The sequence below is a fragment of the Chlorocebus sabaeus genome, chromosome 25, assembly GCF_047675955.1.
Source record: "Chlorocebus sabaeus isolate Y175 chromosome 25, mChlSab1.0.hap1, whole genome shotgun sequence".
Lineage (NCBI taxonomy): Eukaryota > Metazoa > Chordata > Mammalia > Primates > Cercopithecidae > Chlorocebus > Chlorocebus sabaeus.
Genome location: NC_132928.1, coordinates 76,781,775 through 76,787,774, shown reverse-complemented (window position 1 = coordinate 76,787,774; position 6,000 = coordinate 76,781,775).

Sequence of the window (6,000 nt, the reverse complement as noted above, 5' to 3'; positions counted from 1 at the left end):
TAATAATATAATTTTATTGAACACAGTATATTCAAAATATCATTTCAACATATGATAAGTGAAAAATAAATATCCATTTGACATTTTTTGGTACTAAGTGTTTGTAATTCAGTGCTTATTTTATTCTCAGAGGGTATCTCATTTTGGACTAGACACATTTCAACTGTTCGGTAGCCACATGTGGCTCGTGGTTACTGTACTGGACAATGCTACTCTAGAGACTGACTAAAGGCAATCACAATGCTATTTTATCTTTTGAAGAATTATAGGCTGTTCTTTTTACTGACTTCTAATACATTTTATTAAGGCTAAAATAAATAATGTCAGGATTCTTCATTTGTAATGATTTGCAGCTGTGTAGTTTTATTGACATTTTTAAAATTTGCATTTTGATGGATACTGTAGTTTATAGATCTCAGTTCACTGCAACCCCTGCCTCTAGGTTCAAGCAATTTTGTTCCCAAGTAGCTGGGATTACAGGCCTCCTGACTAGCTGGGATTATAAGCATGTGCCACCATGCCTGGCTAATTTTTGTATTTTTAGTAAAGACGGGATTTCACCGTGTTGGTCAGGCTGTTCTCAAACTCCTCACCTCTGGAGATCAGCCTGCCTTGGCCTCCCAAAATGCTGGGATTATAGGCATGAGCCACTGCATCCAGCCAGTTTATAGGTATTTTGAATGTGCAATTTAGCTTGCAACTCTAGTAGCAAACCAAAAGGAAGTTACTTTATATAAGATGGAGATTGAGATTGATGTATGCTAATGGTCTGAAGAGCTGCTGATTAAAAATCAGGACATGTTATATGATTATTAAAATAAAAAGTATACATTTTCAATTTTTCAAGGATTGGTTTTTGTGTTGACTGTAATTTTATTATAAAAACTAGTGTGTAAAATTGATATGTAATGTGATTTTTAATACATCTATAAAATATAGGAAACATGTCTTGACTAGTATAAATAAAAGTTTGTGTACACTTTTTCAAACTCACCTTCATTGTTATGATTTATTTCTTAATTAATAAGTAATTATTATATTATTATATATTATATTATATACATATACTGTAACCAGCTCACTGCAAATGTTGCAGTCAGCTGAGATCTACAAACTACAATATTACTAATTAATTAACTAAATAGTAATTATTACCAAATTTATTTCTTAATTAATTAGTAACTAATTAACATTTCTGGAGTCTGTGTGTTTTTAAAGAATTAATAGAAGGTAGATCTAGAAGGCTAAACATGAAATATATTCAATAGAGCTGAATGATTTTTGGCCTTGATCATTAACATGTGATATGAACTGAAAATGCACTTGCAGGGATAGTCAACTTATGGGAATAACATCAAGAAAGCTGAACTACTGTATCAATTTTTTATTAAGTAGGGGAATGAGGTGAAGGGAGAAGAAGAATTCCAGAATAACATCTCAAAGTTATGTTCAGTCCAAAGTATAACATAACATAGTCTAGCATCATGTTAACTATACTGCCTATAATTTCAAGAGAAATTACATATAGAGTTAAAATTTGATAAGTTTCATCTTTACACACCCTTCTTCAAGAAGAGGAAATTTCAGATCACTGATTGCATTATGCAAACACCAAGGGTTCGCTATAGTTCCCATTGCTCACCACACTGAAAGCCAATCACTGGAACAAGGAGTATTGCTAGGAAAGAAAGCTTTTTATTTGGGTGATGTCAAATGGAGAGACATGAGATCAGTTTCAAATCCATCTCTTTCAGCCAACTAAAATATATAAATTGAAGGTTTATATAGAGGGGAAGGAATGTACCTACTTGTGAAAAACCGGAATTAGGGAGGAGTAGGGAAGCAATCATGAGGGATGTGGTGTCCTGCTTTTTATTATGTGGATGCAGTGATCTGGTGAGTTTCAGTTTCTTGCCTGAGGGGGGTTTCCTGAGGAAGGAACTCAGAAAAGACAAATGTTTAAGTTCCAAGTTTTAAGACCAGGGAGGGTCGATTTCTATGTTTATTTAAAAGACTGTAAACACCATTTCTATAGGACAACTGGGCTGGTTTTAATTGCTCTTAGAATATCTTTGGAAACACTTTTGGCCTAAGAAGGCTTGAGAAGGAAGAGTAGGCAATGTGGAGGCAGAAAAAATAACTCAGGGTGTTCAAAAGATGTGGAGTGCATGGGTCACACCCTTTTTTTCTTGCTAAAAATCTCAGAAGCCATATGTACCAGCTCTGGGTTTAACTCATTTTCTTTCTTTATTTTTAAATAGACTTTATTTTTAAGAACAGTTTTAGAATTACAGCCAAATTGAGGAGAAAGTACAAAGAGTTCCCATATGCTCCCTACCTGCAAACATGTATAGCTTACCCCACTACCAACATCCCCCACTAGAGTGATACATTTGTTACAACCCCTAAATCTACATTGACACATCATTATCACTAAAAGATGTAATCACTTAATGGTTTACATTAAGAATTGCTCTTGGGATTGTGTATTCTACAGCTTTAGACAATGTATAATGACATACATGCACCATTATTGTATCATAGAAAATAGTTTTACTGCTTTACAAATACTCAGTATTCCTTCTGTTCATCCTTCCCCTTTCCTCAACCTCTGGAGACCATTGATCCTTTTACTGTATCTCTAGTTTTGCCTTTTCCAGAATGTAATATAGTTGGAAACACAGTGTATGGCCTTTTCAGATTAGCTTCTTTCACTTAGTAATATGCATTTAAGTTTCTTCCATGTGTTTTCATGGCTTGATAGCTCATTTCCTTTTAGTGCTGAATAATATTCCATAGCCTGGATGCACCATTGTTTATTCATTCATTCATCTACTGAGGGTCATCTTGGTAGCAATTATAAATAAAACTGCTCTAAAAATTCTTGTGCTGATTTTGGTATGAATATGTTTTTGAGTCTTTTGGATTGCTGAACCTTATGGTAAGAGTATGGTTAGCTTTGTGAGAAACAACCAAGCTGTCTTCCAAAGTAGCTGTTCCATTTTGCGTGAGAGTTCCTGATGACCCACATCCTCATCAGCATTTAGTGTTGTCAGTGTTTTGGATTTTGCCATTCTAACAGGCATATAGTTGTATCTCATTGTTTTTTAAATTGCAACTCCTTAATGACAATGTTGAGGATCTTTTCATATGCCTATTTATCATCTGTGTATCTTTGATGAAGTGTTTGTCCAGATCTTTTGCTCCCTTATTCATTGTTTTCTTCATTTGTTTTCTTATTGCACATATTTTTTAAAAATTGTGTATTTTAAATAACAGTTCTTTATTGGATATGCTTTTGAAATATTTTCTTCTGGTCTGAGGCTTATCTTCTCACTCTCTTGACAGTGTCTTTCTTACAGCAGAAATTTTTTATTATAATGAAGTCTTCTAGTTTATCAATTATTTCATGCATCATGCTTTGGGGGTTATATCTCAGAAGTCATTACCATACCTAAGGTCTTCTAAATTTCCTCTTATATATTTTAAAGACTTTTTTGGTTTTGTATTTTACATTTGGTCTATGATCCATTTTGCATCAATTTTTTGTGAAAAGTTAAGGTCTACATTCTTTTTTTTTTTTTTCCTATAGATATCTAGCTGTCCCAGCATAATTTATTGAAAAAGTCTATGTTTTTTCCATTGTATTGCCTTTGCTACTTTGTCAAAGATCAGTTGTAATATTTATGTGGATCTATTTCTGGAGTGTCTATTCCATATCAGTTGATCTATTTGCCATTTATTTTTTTAACCAGTACCATACTGTCTTAATTACTGTAGCTAATAGTAAGTCTTGAAGTCAGGAATGTTATTCTTCTAACTTTGTTTTTCTCCTTCAAGGCAGTATTGGCTATCCTGGGTCTTTTGCCAAATTTTTGAATTACATAAATCTTCTTTCTTTTTTTTTTTTCCTTTTTGACATGGAGTCTTGCTCTATCACTAGGTTGGAGTGCAGTGGCATGATCTTGGCTCACTGCAACCTCTGCCTCCTGGGTTCAAGGCATTCCCCTGCCTCAGGCTCCCAAGTAGCTGGGACTACAGGCACACACCACCACACCTGAGTAATTTCTTGTATTTTAGTAGAGATGGGGTTTCACCATGTTGGCCAGGATGTTCTTGATCTCCTGACCCGTGATCCACCCACCTCAGTGTCCTAAAGTGCTGGGATTACAGGCGTGAGTCACCGCACCCAGTCATGAGTCTTTCTATTTAATTTTTTTTGTTTGTTTTGGAAACAAGGTAGTGTTGAGTCTGTTTTTTATCCACTCTTAAGGTTTCTTTCTTTATTTGATATATTTTGATCACTTACAATAAAGTGATTATTTCTAAACTGGAATTAATATTTAATGTATTTGTTACTATTTTCTATCTATTAATTACTCTTGTTTTTTCTCTTTTTCCTCCCCCTTTTTTCTGTCATCTCATATTTTAATTGGGCATTTTCTGCAATATTTATCTCCTCTCAATATATCAATAATTCTTTAATACAATTAGTGTTTCATATGTGTGTGTGTTTCTGTGTATGTATGTATGTATAACATATATATACATAAATCCATATGTCTACATATCTATATATGTCTCTATATATATAGTCTAAGTCCACTTTCAAATTACACATTATAATTTGCAGCTGGTTTCTTATATCAATGTATTTTGAATACCTTACTCCTGTTCTTTATGATATTGATGTCATTCATTTTATGCATCCATGTGTTATAATCAATGTATGTTGTTATTATTATTACTCTAAGCAGTTACTTACCAGATCAAAGATAAACTATTTTACTTCTATTTATTCTTTCCCAGATGCTCTTATTTCTTTATGTGGCTCCAGGTTTCTTATCTGTATCATTTTCTTTTTCTCTGAAGAACTTTTAATATTTCTTGAAGGGTAGTGCTCTCAGTTTTGTCTCTGAGTTTACATATGCGACTTTTTGAGGATAATTTCAGTGGATATGGAACTCTGGGTTGGTTACTTTTTATGTCAACACTTTAATATGTCACTCTACTGCCTTCTGCTTGTTTGCCTGATTTCTGACAAGAAGTTCACGGTCATTTTTGTTCTTATTCCACTGTAGGTAATATAATTTCCTCCCTGTCTTTCTTCAGTGTTTTGCATTTGTCTTTGATTTTCTGTATTTTGAACATCATATGGCTAGACATAGCATTCTTTGTATTCATCCTGCTTTGTACTCCCTGAGCTTTCTGTATATGTAATTTAGTGTCTGCCATTAATCTGGAAATATTCTTGGCTACAGTTATTTAATATTTTTAAAACTCCATTCTCTTTTTCTTCTCCTACTGGTATTCTAATATATACGTTACACCTTTTGAAATTATCCCAATATTTTTATGTGCTTTGCTCTGTATTTTGTTTTCATTTCTTATTCTCTTTTAATTTCAGTTTTAAGAAGTTTCTATTTATATATCTTCAAGCTAGATGATTCTTTCACTGGCCTTGTTGTATGTATTGGTGAGACACTAGAAGGCATTCTTTATTCCTATTATCATGTCTTTGATTTACTGAATTTCTATGTGATTTGTCTTCTTAGACTTCATATCTTTCATCTTATATTCTCTACCTAATTTTGTATGTTCTCTAATTTTTTCTATTTGAACCCTTTACATATTAATTATAGTTAATTCAAATTCTTTTCTGGTAATTTTAAAGCCTATGTCATACTTGAGTCCAATTCTGATACTTGTTTTCTTTCTTCAGACTATGATTATTCTTACCTGTAAACAAGCCTTGTAATTTGTTGAACACCCAATACTATGCAGTGATAAATAGAAAAGAAGATAAATAGGTCTTTATGTGAAATTTGATGTTAATTTGGCTAGGCATTATAATTGTTTAATATTTGCTTTAGCTGTAGGTGCCAGAGGCTTTAAATTCCTCCAGTGCTCTTGTTTTCACTCCCCTATTATCTTTGGACTTCCCTAATAACTCTTCCTTAAATGGAGCTTTTGCCTTGCAGCTCTTTTAGCGTTAAGTCA